Below are 14,066 nucleotides of genomic sequence, written 5' to 3'. Positions count from 1 at the left end.
TCTGAAAGAGCTGAATCACAGTCACTGGCCTGCATGCTGCGAGGATTTTCTGCCTAAAGTAGCTTTCTCTGAGGAGCTGTTTCCTGGGCAGCAATGCTCTCCATGGAAGAATTTGCTTACTCCTTGAGCATTAGTATTGACATTGCACTGTGTGTGTGTGTGTGCATGTGAGTGAGAGAGAGAGAGAGAGAGACCCACGCAAGACAGTGAAATTAACGTGTAAGCAGAAATCCTTCTGTCCACTGCATCAGCGGGATGAAAGAGAAGGCAGATCTCAGAGCCCTGTCTCTGCCCTCAGCATGGCGGTGTGGAGTGCTCCGTGGACACATTTGTACAGGAGAAGTCACCTGGTGAGGGGAGTCTGTCCCTGTCTCCTGGCAGAGCCCTGCTTGCACAGATTGTTGGGAGGGGCTCTTTCTCAGTGCATGGTTCTGGCTCCAAGCCTGGAGGCCCTTCAGCCAGAGGTGCTTTCTAGAAAGACCCGAAAGCCTTTGCCCTGTCTCCAGAATCTGAGATACAGGAAATCAACGTGCCTTCCCACCACCCCCCCCCCCCCAACTTTGTTACTGTCTCCATGTCTGGAGCGGGACTCTGTGCCCCCAGGGGCGGGCGTGAGGGTCCAGGGTTTGTTCCGATTTCCTGTGGGAAGAGGAAGAAAGTGTGGGGCCGCACTCTGCTTCACCCACCCTCCCTCCTGCTGCCTCCACCCCGAGCTCAGGAGCATCAGTGCACGCAAATGCAGACAAAGTGTGTGTGCGCACATACACACGTGCACGCGCACGTCTGTCTCTCCTCTCTCCTTCCCCTCCCCCCATCCCCAGGGGGACTGAGCGAAGACATTGCCCACCAGATTGTTAAATGACTAGGGAACGGTGAGCTGGGGCTGCTGGCGGCCTTGGTTTGGTTTGAATCTCCATCTCCAGGCTGTATTGTTTGTAACAAATGGATGTATTTAACAGAAGAGCCCATTCAAGTATGCTTTGGCATGGCAAATTGGCCCTGGCTGCTGCTGACCTGAAGGTCTGGCCGTTCTGTTCCTGGAGACACGTGCCACAGCCTCTGGGCTCCAGGGAAAGAGAGGTTCGGAGGCAGGACCAAGCTCTCTGGGAGCCGGTAAAACAGTCATACAGTGGAGGCCGCGTGGGTGGCAACTCCGCCTGGGCTTTTGGCAGAGTGGTGCTGCCCTCTGCTGGCAAGTCAGAGCAAAGTCATGGCTTGGGCCACGTGGGTTCTCAGGCTGCCCCTGGCTCACAGAGAGTGGCTGGGTTCTTGCTTCTGGGAGTGACAGAAGGCGAAAGGGCATTTGATTTATTTTCATCCTGAAAATATGTGAGAGTTCTCTCTTTTGGGAAATACTATGCTCTACGCCCAGGAGATAATGCAGAATGAAGGAGCACCTTCATTAGCAATTAGCACCTTCTAAGGACCTGGAGAAGGAAATGGCAACCCACCCCAGTATTCTTTCCTGGAGAATCCCCATGGACAGAGGAGCCTGGCGCGCTGCAGTCCATGGAGTCGCAAAGAGTCAGACGTGACTGAGCAACGAAGCGCAAGGACCTGGAAGGGCTATGAAATCAAGTAATACATAGAGGTTTTTCTCTTTGTCAGAAAACAACTCTGAGGAATTATTAGAATTTTAAACGTACAGATGAAGAAAGTATAGCTCAGAGAGGTAAATGAACTGTCCTGAAGGCACACAGCTAGCAAGCAGCAGAGCCAGGACTGACTGCGTGAAGGCAGGGCCCACAGTAGCATCACCACATGGGTTAGGAGTTCTCTCTGGGTGTGAGAGCGAGGGCAGCGGAGATGCCTAACTCTCTGGGGAGACACTAAGCTTCAGGGCCCTGCTTCTCCCCACTCATGAAATCAACTTTTATCTAGATAAAGAGTTACCTTGAGCCCAGTGCTAGTGAGAGGGCATCTTGAGGGCTGGAGACACTAGTAGTAAGGCTTTGAATTCCAGCTCTGACATTTACGAGCAGTGTGAGTTTCAAGTGACTTGTCCTCTGGGGTTGTTTTCCATCCACCAAATGAGGGGGATAGGTGAAGCTCAGGAGTAAATGTCACAAAGATCTTTTTAAAATGGTTTCCTGCCTCATGGATACCATGTTCTGGAAAAATTTTAATCCACTGAAGTATGTTGTAATAATTTGTTTCTTCTCGCATTCTCTCTGAAACAAAGTATGTAACTGTCTCAGATTGGGTTCCCTGAGAAATGGATTCTAAAGTGAGATAGACATGCAGGAATTTGGGGTGCCCTGGCAAGCCTTCTGCGAGGGAGGGAGGCTAGAGTGGGCAGATGGAGAGGCTGGACCTCTTTGCATTCACAACAAAGGTCTCAGCCCATCTTTCGGCAGCACTGGAGCTGGAATGAGCTGCAGAATTGTCTTGGTTCGGGGATGGGGGCAGGCCTGAAGTATCCCCACATCCATCAGTCAGGGGCCACCACTGTGGGTGAGACAGCTGCCTTTGGCTGCCAGTGTGATTCCTGGGGAGGGACCGAGCTGTCGACAGCAGCTGATGCTCCCAGAGCCCGTGATGGAGTGCCTCTGTCCTGGAGGGGGATCTGGGTGGGGACACCCCAGCAGCCACTATGATAACTCTGTGTTGCCAAGGAACAGTCACCAGTGATGACCTTCAACCTGTACATTTAAGGCCTTATTGAGGGAACGTGTTAATTTTTATATGTTTCAGGAGAAAAACACTTTATGACCTCATATTTTTTTTTGCCTTCCCAGATCCTAGAGGTCTAGGAACTCCAGGTTGAAAATGTGGCCCCTCCATTCTAGCTTTCTCTAATGGTATGGTTTTTATGTCCTGGAAACCTCAAGAGGCTTCCTTGGTAGCTCACCTGGTAAAGAATCTGCCTGCAATGCAGGAAACCCCGGTTTGATTTCCCGGTTGGGAAAATCCCCTGAAGAAGGGATTGGCTACCCACTCCAGTATTCTTGGGCTTCCCTGGTGGCTCAGACAGTAAAGAATCCACCATACAGTGTGGGAGACCTGGGTTTGATCCCTAGGTTGGCAAGATCCTCTGGAGAAGGGAAAGAGTATCCACTCCAGTATTCTGGCCTGGAGAATTCCACGGACAGAGGAGCGTGGTGAGCTACAGTCCAGGGGGTTGCCAAGAGTCAGACACAGACTGAGCGACTTTCACTTTTACCCTCAAGGAGATGCAGCCACCAGGGGGCAGTGGTGGGTTCCTCAATGGGCTTGCTTCTGTCCCAGGGTCGCCTTTGGGAGAAGGTGCCTTCCCGTGGGCTGCCAGCCCCAATCAGAAGGCATTGCTTTGTAGCAGAGATGGACCGCGTAGCAGGGCTGGCCCACACTTATCACCTGGGTTGGGTACCCTTGAGCGGGACACAGACTGCACACCTGCCCGGGGTGGCCACGTCCTCTTGTTCCTCTTTCTGGCTCCTCTGCCTCCCTTTCAGAGCCTTCTCACTTCCTTTATCCTGAATGTCAGTGCATTCAGGTCTCCAAGAATCAGAGACGGTGTTAGAGCTTTGAAAATGTTCACTCTGCCACTGCTGGGAATCCCACCTAAGGAAATAATCTAAACTATGGAGGATCCTTTATGCAGGAAGATGCCCATCTCAATGTCATTTATAAAAGTGATAGATTCAAACCATTTCTAAATGGCAAACCATAGGGGAACAGTCAATTATGGTGCGTCAACCAAGTGGCCTATTGTGCCACTCTTAAAAATTATGCGTGTAGGAAATAGCACAAGAACATGTTTATGGTTAGTTAACGATGCAGACTACAGAATTGTATTATACAACCTGATCACAACAATAGGAGATACACAGACAGGATGGGGCTGGGGGCAGGGAATCAGGAACTACTCATGGGCTTGGGCAGAGGCGCCACAGCAGGTGGATCTTTACCCTTTTTGTACAATAAAAGTCCTTTTTTGGCTGTTTGGTAAGCCTGTGGACCCCCTTCTCAGCATGCTATTAATGCATGAAATATAAAACATAGAACTTCAAAGGAAACCAATGGTATTTAAATATGGGTATCAAAACAAATTTGCAATGTAGTAGTGTGTATGCTTTTTTAAAATGCCTTAAATAACAAGGTTTACCTAGCAGGAGGTCAAATTACATATGAAGGGGTGATAAACACAAACAGTATTTCAAAATATCTGCAAAAACTACAACATGATACAACAACGTCTGAGATTTCTGTCAGTGACAAAGTTGCTTGTACTACAGCTAAGATTTCTGTGATTTGTTGCCTCTATTTATAATGGATCAAAATGTAGAATTTTAGTTTAAACCTGGTAAAATCAGTATGTCATTTTTCACATTCAAGTTCAAGCGACATATGAAATTCTTACAGGTCCTCTAGGGGTTCAGGGACCCTCATTTAAACCCCTGCATTTGAGTCCCTCCTTTTTCTTTCTTTCCTCCTTCCCTCCCTCCCCCTCCCTCCCCCTCCCTCCCCCTCTCCCCCTCCCTCCCCCTCCCCCTCCCTCCCCCTCCCTCCTTCCTCTTCCTCTCCCTCCTTCCCCTTCTCTTTCTTTCTTTCTGAATTTTGTGTAATAGACATGCATTATGTTTACAATGTAAAATAATCAGGGGACTTTAAAATTAATTAAGCAAATAGACAAAGTAAATGTGATTGAAGTTTCTTTGATTACTTGCATTCTCAAATATTATATCGTTGAATTCTCAGGTTAATTCTGTGTGAGAGAGATGCTGTTAGTATAGCCATTTTGCAGATGAAAACATTGAAGCTGAGAGAGGTTAGGAGACTTTTCTAAGGTCACACAGCCAGTAAATGATGGAGCCAGGGTTCAAATCCAGGTCTGTCTCTCCAAGAGCCCAGTCTTTACTCGCTTCACTCTCAGTTCAGTTCAGAATGCAGTTGTATCAGACTCTTTGCAACCCCATGGACTGCAGCACCCCAGTCCTTCACTGTCCCTTTCATCGTCTGTCCTTCCTGGTCTCCCGGAGTTTCCTCAAATTCATGCCCTTCGAGTCAGTGATGCCATCCAACCATCTCATCCTCTGCCATCCCCTTCTCCTCCTGCCTTCAATCTTTCCCAGCATTGGGGTCTTTTCCAATGAGTCAGTTCTTCGCATCAGCTGGTCAAAGTATTTGAGTTTCAGCTTCATCATCAGTTCCAGTCTAATGATGAGTAATTTGAATGTTGTGTTTGTATGTTTGATTTATTGTAGCTACTGTGAAGTAATCTCAACATTTCTCTTGCTGAAAAACAGTTGCCTATATTTAATGCGGTCTGTGCAATTCTTGGGAAATTGATGGTACTCTGGCCCCAGAATAAGAAAACAGAGAGTTCCCCGAGATGCTCTCTCAGTTCTCCTGTGGGGTCTGGAGGCACTTCAGCTTGAGTTTCAGGTGGGAGGCTTTCCCCTGAGCAGTGAGCATTGCCAGGGCTGGCTGAACTGAGACCCACACAGAACAGCAGGGGCTGCAGTTCCAGCTGGGACGCATGGGGTGGTGGTATCCCTGGGGGAATGACAGACGCAGATCCCCAAACTGCTTCCTGCAGCCTGGAGATGTCACTAGTGCTTGCTTGGGCAGTCGTGGCCACTGGAGGGCAGCATCAAGTCAGGGTTGTACAGGGGCTCTGGGTCTGGTTTACTGTCAGGGGAGCGTGCTTTTGGAGGGCTGGTTGCTCCTGCGGGACTGCACTGGGGAGGCACAATCCCTTCAATGACTCTGAGAGGTGTGGCCTTTTACAAAGGGACAGTGTCATGCGGTGCTTACGAATGCAGACTCTGGCTTGCTTGTATTTGAATCCAGCTGTGTCATTTATTGGGTGTGTAACTTTCGGCGAGTTTAAGCTTTCTGTGCCTCAGTTTCTCCGTGGGGCTGACAAGAAAACTAAGTGAATTAATACAAATTATGTACGGTTTCAGATATTTACGGCCGCAAAGCATACCACCCCAAGATGAAAACTCTTTCTTTTGCTCATGATTCTACAATTAAAGCACTGCCCCATGGGGAATGCTTTTCTTCTCCATGGGATATCGGCTGGCATAGTTCAGAGGAAGCTGGTTGACCCAAGGAGTCATCCTCAAATGTACGGCAGCTCAGCTGAGGGCCGCCTGGACCTCCTTCTCCAGCAGGTAGTCAGGATGTTTTTACATGATGACTCAGGACTGTAAGAGAATAAGTATGAAATCTCCTAGTCTCTTAAAGGCTAGACTAGGAGCTGGCATAGCATTTCTTCCATCACATTCTCTAAGTCAAAGCAAGATCCAAGGCCAGCACAGCTTCAAGGAGAAAAGGAAGAGAAAGAATCTCTGCTTCTTGATGGGAGTAATGATACACTCCAGCGATAGGAGTTATTGGTGGCCATCTTTGCTGACAATCCATCGTGGGTACTTAGAACAGAGCCTGGGACAAGGAAACCCTTTGTAAATGGTAACTCCCATCACAGCTGAGCAGACCGAGGCTGAGACACTACAGATATTGTCCTAAGATCACACAGTTGGTAAGGTTAGAGCTGGAATTTAAACCCAAGTCTTTCTGAATCCAAAGCACATTCACTCATCACATCATCATTACAAGCTGTGTGTTCTTGGTCAAGTCATTTAACCTCTCTGAGCCTTTCTTCGTGTGAAGTCTGGTGGATATAATAAAGATAACCCCTGCATGGAATTATTTTGCAGATGAAATAAGGAAATGCCCCAGAAAGTATCTTATCACCTACGAAGCATTATGGGAGCATGAATTATATTGAGATATGAATTTGAACATCATTCTTTCAGAATCTGTCTCTTGCTGGTGGAATCCAGACTCACGTGTACCTCTTTTGACACTAGTGGTGAACTGGAGCGGCTAAAGGTGGCTGACAGGAGGCAAGGAGAACACAGGAGTGATTTCCAAGTGTGTGAGGAACAGTCATTGACATGAGTGTTAGTTACAAGCCATTCTTGTGTATTCACTAAGGAAATTTCCAAGAACCTTTGTCTATGAAAGATGAATCTGAGGGCAGGGAGCTGCTTTCTTTTGAGGTCTCTGGCCCCCTCCCTTTCCGAGGGCCAGTCTGGTGTTCGGGCTGTCCCCTCTGGTGAGTCTCCAGAGCCCCCTCTCAGTAGACCGTGCTGGGCTGGGAGTCCTTCAGTCCTTCGGAGGGCAGACAGACAGACAGCTCTCCACCCCTGCCCGCTCTACCTGGAGTCTCCAGCTCTTCAGTTACCTTCCGTTAGCCATTCCCCTCACGTGCCTGATCAGCTCTAGCTACAGGGACCAGAAGCTGTGCTTTTATTAAATTTGATCCTCATCAAGATTGCATTTGGTGGTTTTCCAAGTTATGACTTCCTAATAAGCTTTTTTGCTGAAGCTGTTTTTTATTGCTTTGCTCAGAATCAGTGGTAAAATAGCCCCTGTTTTTTTTGACGGTTTGGCCTCCTTTGGTTATTCTCCACCCCCACCTCCCCCTCCCCCCAAAAGAAGAAGAAGGATGTGTTTCCTGAGTCATTGGATATCTAATCACAAGTTTTCGAACACCCTGAGAGTCCCAGATTACTAGCTATGCAGACATCTGCTTCCTGCTGCAGGAATACAACCTCTCCTTCGGCTGGGGGAGACAGGGAGTGTGGGCTTTGGAGTTAAACTTTCTGGGTTCAAACGTTGGCTCTGCTCTTTGGCAGCTCTGTGATCTCAGGCCCAAGAATTAGGTTCTCTGAGCCTCAAGCATCTTAAGCTTCACAATGTGAAAGATGAATATGTAACACGGAGGTCTTGCTGTGAAACTCCATGGAGATCATGTATATCCCTCAACAATATCATCGGCTGTTATTATATTCTCAGGATAAAACGAGATACTGTGAAAGAACAGGAGTGTACAGAAGCCTCTATTATTATTAAGAATAGTTTACTCTATGGCCTTGGGTAAGTCCCCTTATCTGTACTGAAGAAGGGGTTGCAAACTCAGATGACTTCAGGAGCCAGAAAAAAAGAGTACAGAAAAAATATAAAGTAGAGTGGATAGAATAAATGTTATGTTAATAGTGTTTTTTAAAATTTTTTAAATAGTGCATTGAAGGGAGGGTCCAAAGTTAAATCAGTTTGGAAAACTAGCTTAAACAAAATTAAGCAGGTCTCTTTCTGCAGGACTCCTCAGTGCCTTTTAAATGCCACCTACACCGTGAATTTCTAAGGGAAGGAGAGCATGTGTGGGTGGTGGTGGTGGCTTAGTGGCTAAGTCGTGTCCAACTCTTGCGACCCTATGGACTATAGCCTGCCCGGCTCCTCTGTCCATGACATTCTCCAGGCAAGATATTGGAATGGGTTGCCATTCCCTTCTCCAAGGGATCTTCCTGACCCTGCATTGCAGGCAGATTCTTTACGGTCTGAGCCACCAGGGAAGCCCCATAGGTGGGTAGCATTTCCAAACCTCTCTGACTACAGACCCTTGTTTTCTACAAAGACCAGCGTTCTGCTGAAGGCACCGGCAAATTCTTTGGTTGATGATCTCATCAAATATCGCTTCCACTTCTGAAATTTAGCCTTCGATTCTGCTTGGTTTCCTACACTTAGGAGGAATTTCTGAGATGATCAAAGACACCAAGTGTGGTTTCTTTTGTCCTTCTAAGTGCTGATTTTCACCAAGATTGTGACGAATTCTATCCCTGTGACAGCTCAGCATGGTCAGCTGTCAGTGAGACACACCTCTGGGTGTCACTAGTCCTACCCGAGCCAAACTTTGATCAGAGACAGTCAGTGATGGGGCAGTCAGAGGTCAGGGAAGGAGGACAGTGCTGGGACTCATCTGTTATTTAGGGAAAAGCAGAAAATTGTCCGGACCTAGACTTTAGCACAACATCTATGTGACGTTCTGAAATCCAAGTCTGGCAGCAAAGGCCATTTGAGGCTACCCTTCACTTTTGTGAACTCAGTACCTTGATTGAGTTTCTCCTCTTCAGTGCAGGGGACAGGCAAAATCAGGAACACTTTATGAGCACCTATAAAGAAAGCTGAGCACAGAAGAACTGATGCTTTTGAACTGTGGTGTTGGAAAAACTCTTGAGAGTCCCTCGGACTGCAAGGAGATCCAACCAGTCCATCCTAAAGGAGATAAGTCCTGAGTGTTCATTGGAAGGACTGATGCTGAAGCTGAAACTCCAGTACTCTGGCCACCTGATGCGAAGAGCTGACTCATTGGAAAAGACTCTGATGCTGGGAAAAATTGAGAGCAGGAGAAGGGAACGACAGAGGATGAGATGGCTGGATGGCATCACTGACTCGATGGACGTGAGTCTGAGTGAACTCCAGGAGGTGGTGATGGACAGGGAGGCCTGGCGTGCTGCGATTCATGGGGTCGCAAAGAGTCGGACATGACTGAGCTACTGAACTGAACTGAACTGAACTATTACTAGTCAAAGTATTAGTCGTTCAGTCGCATCTGACTCTTTGCAGCCCCATGGACTGTAGCCTGCCAGCCTTCTCTGTCCGTGTACTTCTCCAGACAAGAATACTGGAGCGGAAAAAAAAAAAAAAAAGAAGAATACTGGAGCGGGTAGCCATTCTCTTCTCCAGGGGATCTTCCTAACCCAGGGATTGAAGCTGGGTCTCCCACAATGCAGGCAGATACTTTACCATCTGAGCCACCAGGGAAGCCCAGGGGCTTGCAGGTAAAGAATCTGCCTGCAATACAGGAGATGCAGGAGACATGAGTTCGATTCCTGGATTGGGAAGATTCCCTGGAGGAGGAAATGACAGTCCACTATTTAGGCCTTCCCCAGTGGCTCAGCGGTGAAGAATCCGCCTGCAGTGCAGGAAACTCAGGAGATGCGGGTTCGATCCCTGTGTCAGGAAGATCCCCTGGAGGAATAAATGGCAACCCACTCCAGTATTCTTGCCTGGAAAATTCCACGGACAAGGGAGCCTGGAGGGCTATAGTCCATGGGCTTGCAAAGAGTCAGACACAACTTAGCGACCAAACAACAAGAACTAGTACCAGGCCTCTGTAAGTCACTTAACCATCTTCATCAACCTGTTTAATTTATGTATATGTTGGGAGACTCTCCAAGATCTCAGTTAAATTGCCATGAACCCCAAATTCCATAGTCTGTGAGTAGCTAAAGCCCTTCATAAGGTTTCTGCTTTTTATCCTCTTGGGCACCGAGTCCCATAAGTGAGACCTCTGCCCTGAACCTTCTGTGGACTCCCTTGGGTTTCAGAGAAGATTGGTGACTGTGTTAAGATCACACAGCCTGTAAGTTTGGCCCCGTCAGGCTTGGCACTGATCCCTGCCTGACTCAAGCTCCCCATAAGCCTTTGGGACATCTGGGGACCAAAGTATCCTCAAGGGTAGGACAAAACCTTTCTAATAGCCACCTTCTTTGAGATGTGGGTGGGGTTTTCACATAACCTCTTCGACCCTTACTGAATTATTGCTTCTTTTTCAATTTCAAGTTTTGGTGGCCCTGGAGCTTGGGTGGGGTTTGGGCACTAAATCAGCAGGACAGAACTCTAAGATGTTTGGCTAGGGATTAGGACTGTGCCGAGCTGACTGATCTAATAAATCAGAATCCAGGAAGGAGGGGACTGTGTAAAGCAAAATCCAATGCCTCATTTACAAAGAGGGGAAAGGAGGCCCAGGGCTGGTAGGGATTCACCCAGTAACACAGCAGTGGTTCTGGGCTTAGAGCTCAGGTTGTTCCTCTCGGTCTATTGATCTGCTGTATTCAGAGCCAGCAAGACAGAGCTGCTTCATAATCAAGTTGTCACTAAGAGCCGACCATACACACTGGTGGTGGGATGATGGGATGTCAAGGAATCACTGACCTTCCATCTGTTCTCTGGCCATCTGTCTAATCCTATGAGTTTGCCCTGAGTCCTGAAGCAGCATCACTCCTAAAACTTGGAATAGGACCTGCAAAGATGTCTTACCTAGCTGGGGGAAGGTATTAACAGCATTAACAGCAAAGCCCTAATTAACTAAACATCTGGACCCATCAGAGACATTGGACTGCTAACTGATCGCTCTGAGAACTGGAAGGGAGCCAAAAGAAATACAAAGGTCTGGAGTACAAGCACATAGAATTTTTTAAACTGAGAGAAGATCTCAAATCTTTCCCTTGCTTAGATAGATAAACCAAGACCAGGAGAAGTGACTTTTCCAAGACACCAAACTGTCAGGCAGGGTCCACCCAGCTCTCTATCACTTCCCTGGGCTCTGCCCTCACGGGTAGCTCTCCTGATGTGCTGAGCTCAGCCTCAGGACTCGGTAGACTGTACATCACAGTCTGGGTAGATTTTACAAATAACAAAGAGACTGATGGTGGAATTTTGTCACTGTCCTCTTTGACACTGAGGGGCCTTTACAGATCATTTCCTGACTGTGACAGCCAGAAATTAAAACAACCACATTGGTTGATTTTTGAGCCCGTAGATGGGACACAGCCCAGTGTCCTGCAGTGTATCTTGAAGCAGGATCCATGGAGCAGCTACTCAGAATTCACCAACTGCAGTTGTTAAAATGCAGATTCCTGGGTCTTGCACAAGGCCTGATGAATCCAGATCTATGGGAGCCGGGCCCTAGAACCTGCCTTTTGACATTCATTCTAGGTAATTTGCATGCACCCTGACATTGGAGGACCATCACAACAATGGAACACAGGCCTTGGAGTCAGGTTTCCCTGGGTCGGAACCCCAGCTCTGCCAGTTACCCAATATATGACCTCAGCATGCCTGAGCATTGGATTTCTCATCTGTAACATGGGGAGACCAATAATAATAATAATAGTAATAATAATAATAACAACTCCCTCACAGGGGTACTGAGAGAGAGGTAAAGTGCTTGCTTGTGTGTGTGTGTGCACACGCGCGCGTGCATGCTCAGTTGCTCAGTCATGTCCAACTTTTGGGGATCCCCATGGACTGTAGCCCGCTGGGCTCCTCTGTCCACGGAATTCTCCAGGCAAGAAGACTGGAGTGGTTGCCATTCCCTTCTACAGGGGATCTTCCCAACACAGGGATCAAACCTGAGTCTCCTGCATTGCAAGTAGATTCTTTACCGTCTAAGCCACCAGGGAAGCCCCTGGGAAGGCCCCAAAGCACTTCACATCTGCTGAATATTAGCAGCTACTCTGATATCATTCTTTGGAGACAGCATCGGTTTTCAGCCGTTCCCTTGGCCCGTACTCGTCCGGGAAGTTCGGGGAGTAGATGACACACTGGGGTTGCGGTCCACTTCCCCTGGCGGGAACCCACAGACACTGTGGGCGGGGCCGGCGGTCAGAACCCGGAGGCCTGCGGGCTCCTCCTTCACGGGGGCGGGGCTCCCCGCCCCTTCCCAGCCAGGCCTGGATCCCGCCGGACCCTCTTCTATCCCAAGTTCAGCCCTATTAGTTCCCTCCTCCGGCTCTGTTCAACCCGTTCTAATCAAACCATTAGCCCCCTCCTCTAGGCTTCCCTGGTGGCTCAGATGGTAAAGAATCTGCCTGCAGTGCAGGAGACTGGGTTCGATCCCTAGTTCAGGAAGATCTGGAGAAGGGAATGGCAACGCACTCCAGTATTCTTGCCTGGAGAATCCAAGAGGAGCCTGGCGGGCTATAGTCCATGGGTTGCAAGGAGTCGAACACGACTGAGTGACTAACAACAGCAACGTTGGAGGCCATATGGGGGCTCTCGGGGTCCGGAGAGCCCTGAGAGGTCCAGGCTCTGACCTGCCCCGCCGCCCTCCTGGGGGTGTGTAAAGAAAGAAAGTGAAGTCGCTCAGTCGTGTCCAACTCTTTGCAACCCCATAACCTGTAGCCCACCAGGCTCCTCCATCCATGGGATTCTCCAGACGAGAGTACTGGAGTAGGTTGCCATTTCCTTCTCCAGGGGATCTTCCCGACCCAGGGATCGAACCCTGGCGTCCCGCATTGAAGGCAGAAGCTTTACCCTCTGAACCACCAGGGAAGCCCAAGGGGGTTGTGCTGCTGCAGAAAGGCGGGCCCACCCACTGAGCCGGGTCCCGGCGGGTGCAGGGACAGCGGCCACCTGCAGAGGGAGACATGCACACATTTCAGAGCACAGTCCGCGGGGCTCCTCGAGGGTGGGGGGAGCTCTCTACTGGGAACCGGCTGGGGCTTGGGATCAGCGTTTGTTCTCGAATCTTCCTTCTACTGTGGAGAGGACTGTCTGGGGATGTCCACAAGCCAGGGTGCTGCTTTTCCTCTTGTTGCTGGAAAACCGAGGGCCTGAGCTGGCTTGATGCCCGAGGCCTCAGAAGGTGCCTCGTTAGCCGTTGGTTTTATTTCCGCCACCCAGCCTGGCCCTGGCAGGCCCTCAGCAGAAGGCCGCCTGTGGTGCCTTTCTGAGGAGACTCTGGGCCGGCGGGACCTGAGCCTCCTGCGCCTTTTCCATCTGAAGGAGCAGCGCTGTGTGAGGAGGCTCCCTCGGCCAGCTTTCCTCCCCTCGGAGTCGGGGTGAGGTGCTCGGACCTGCCCTCCGCTCCTGGCCTAGAGTCCGTTCCCTGGCTGCCATCCTCTGTGAGCTGAGGGCTGAGGAAGCCCACCGCCACTGCTCGAGCACCTGCTCTGTGCTTCTCTGTAGCTCTCGAGCATTCTACTGAGGTGAAATTGAGGCTCAGAGAGGTCAGGTGACTTCCCTAGAGCCACACAGCTAGTGAGCAAAGAGAACAGCGCCACCAGCCACCCACTGAGGGCCTAGAACATTGCCAGGTTTGATGGCCGTGGTATCACATATGCTCAGTCCTACAGCAACCACATCTGGAAATCTCAGTGTCTGACCCTAAAGCCCACTCCTTCCCCTCAAAACCTGTGGACTACTCTCCTATTTTCCCAGTCTTTCAAATTATTAAAATTCCCATTTGTCCCCAAAGTTCTCTCTTCTCTCTTAATCCCAGAGTACTTTGGTAAGGACTACATAGTGGATTAATCATATTTCCAGTTTTAGATTTGCTTGAAATTCCTAGTCTTGAAAATACCAATTCCTTGCTGAATTCCTCCTAGAAGCACAGGAGTCAAAACATCTCTTTGCTGGAGGAGCCCAGTCCCCTGCACATTGCCTTCACAGCTGTCTGGCAAGGGCTCACATTTGATTTATTTTCACTGTAGTGAGAAACTGACAAC

Source organism: Ovis canadensis, chromosome 21, assembly GCF_042477335.2.
Source record: "Ovis canadensis isolate MfBH-ARS-UI-01 breed Bighorn chromosome 21, ARS-UI_OviCan_v2, whole genome shotgun sequence".
NCBI classification, from domain to species: domain Eukaryota; kingdom Metazoa; phylum Chordata; class Mammalia; order Artiodactyla; family Bovidae; genus Ovis; species Ovis canadensis.
Note: the sequence above shows the minus strand (reverse complement) of the source record.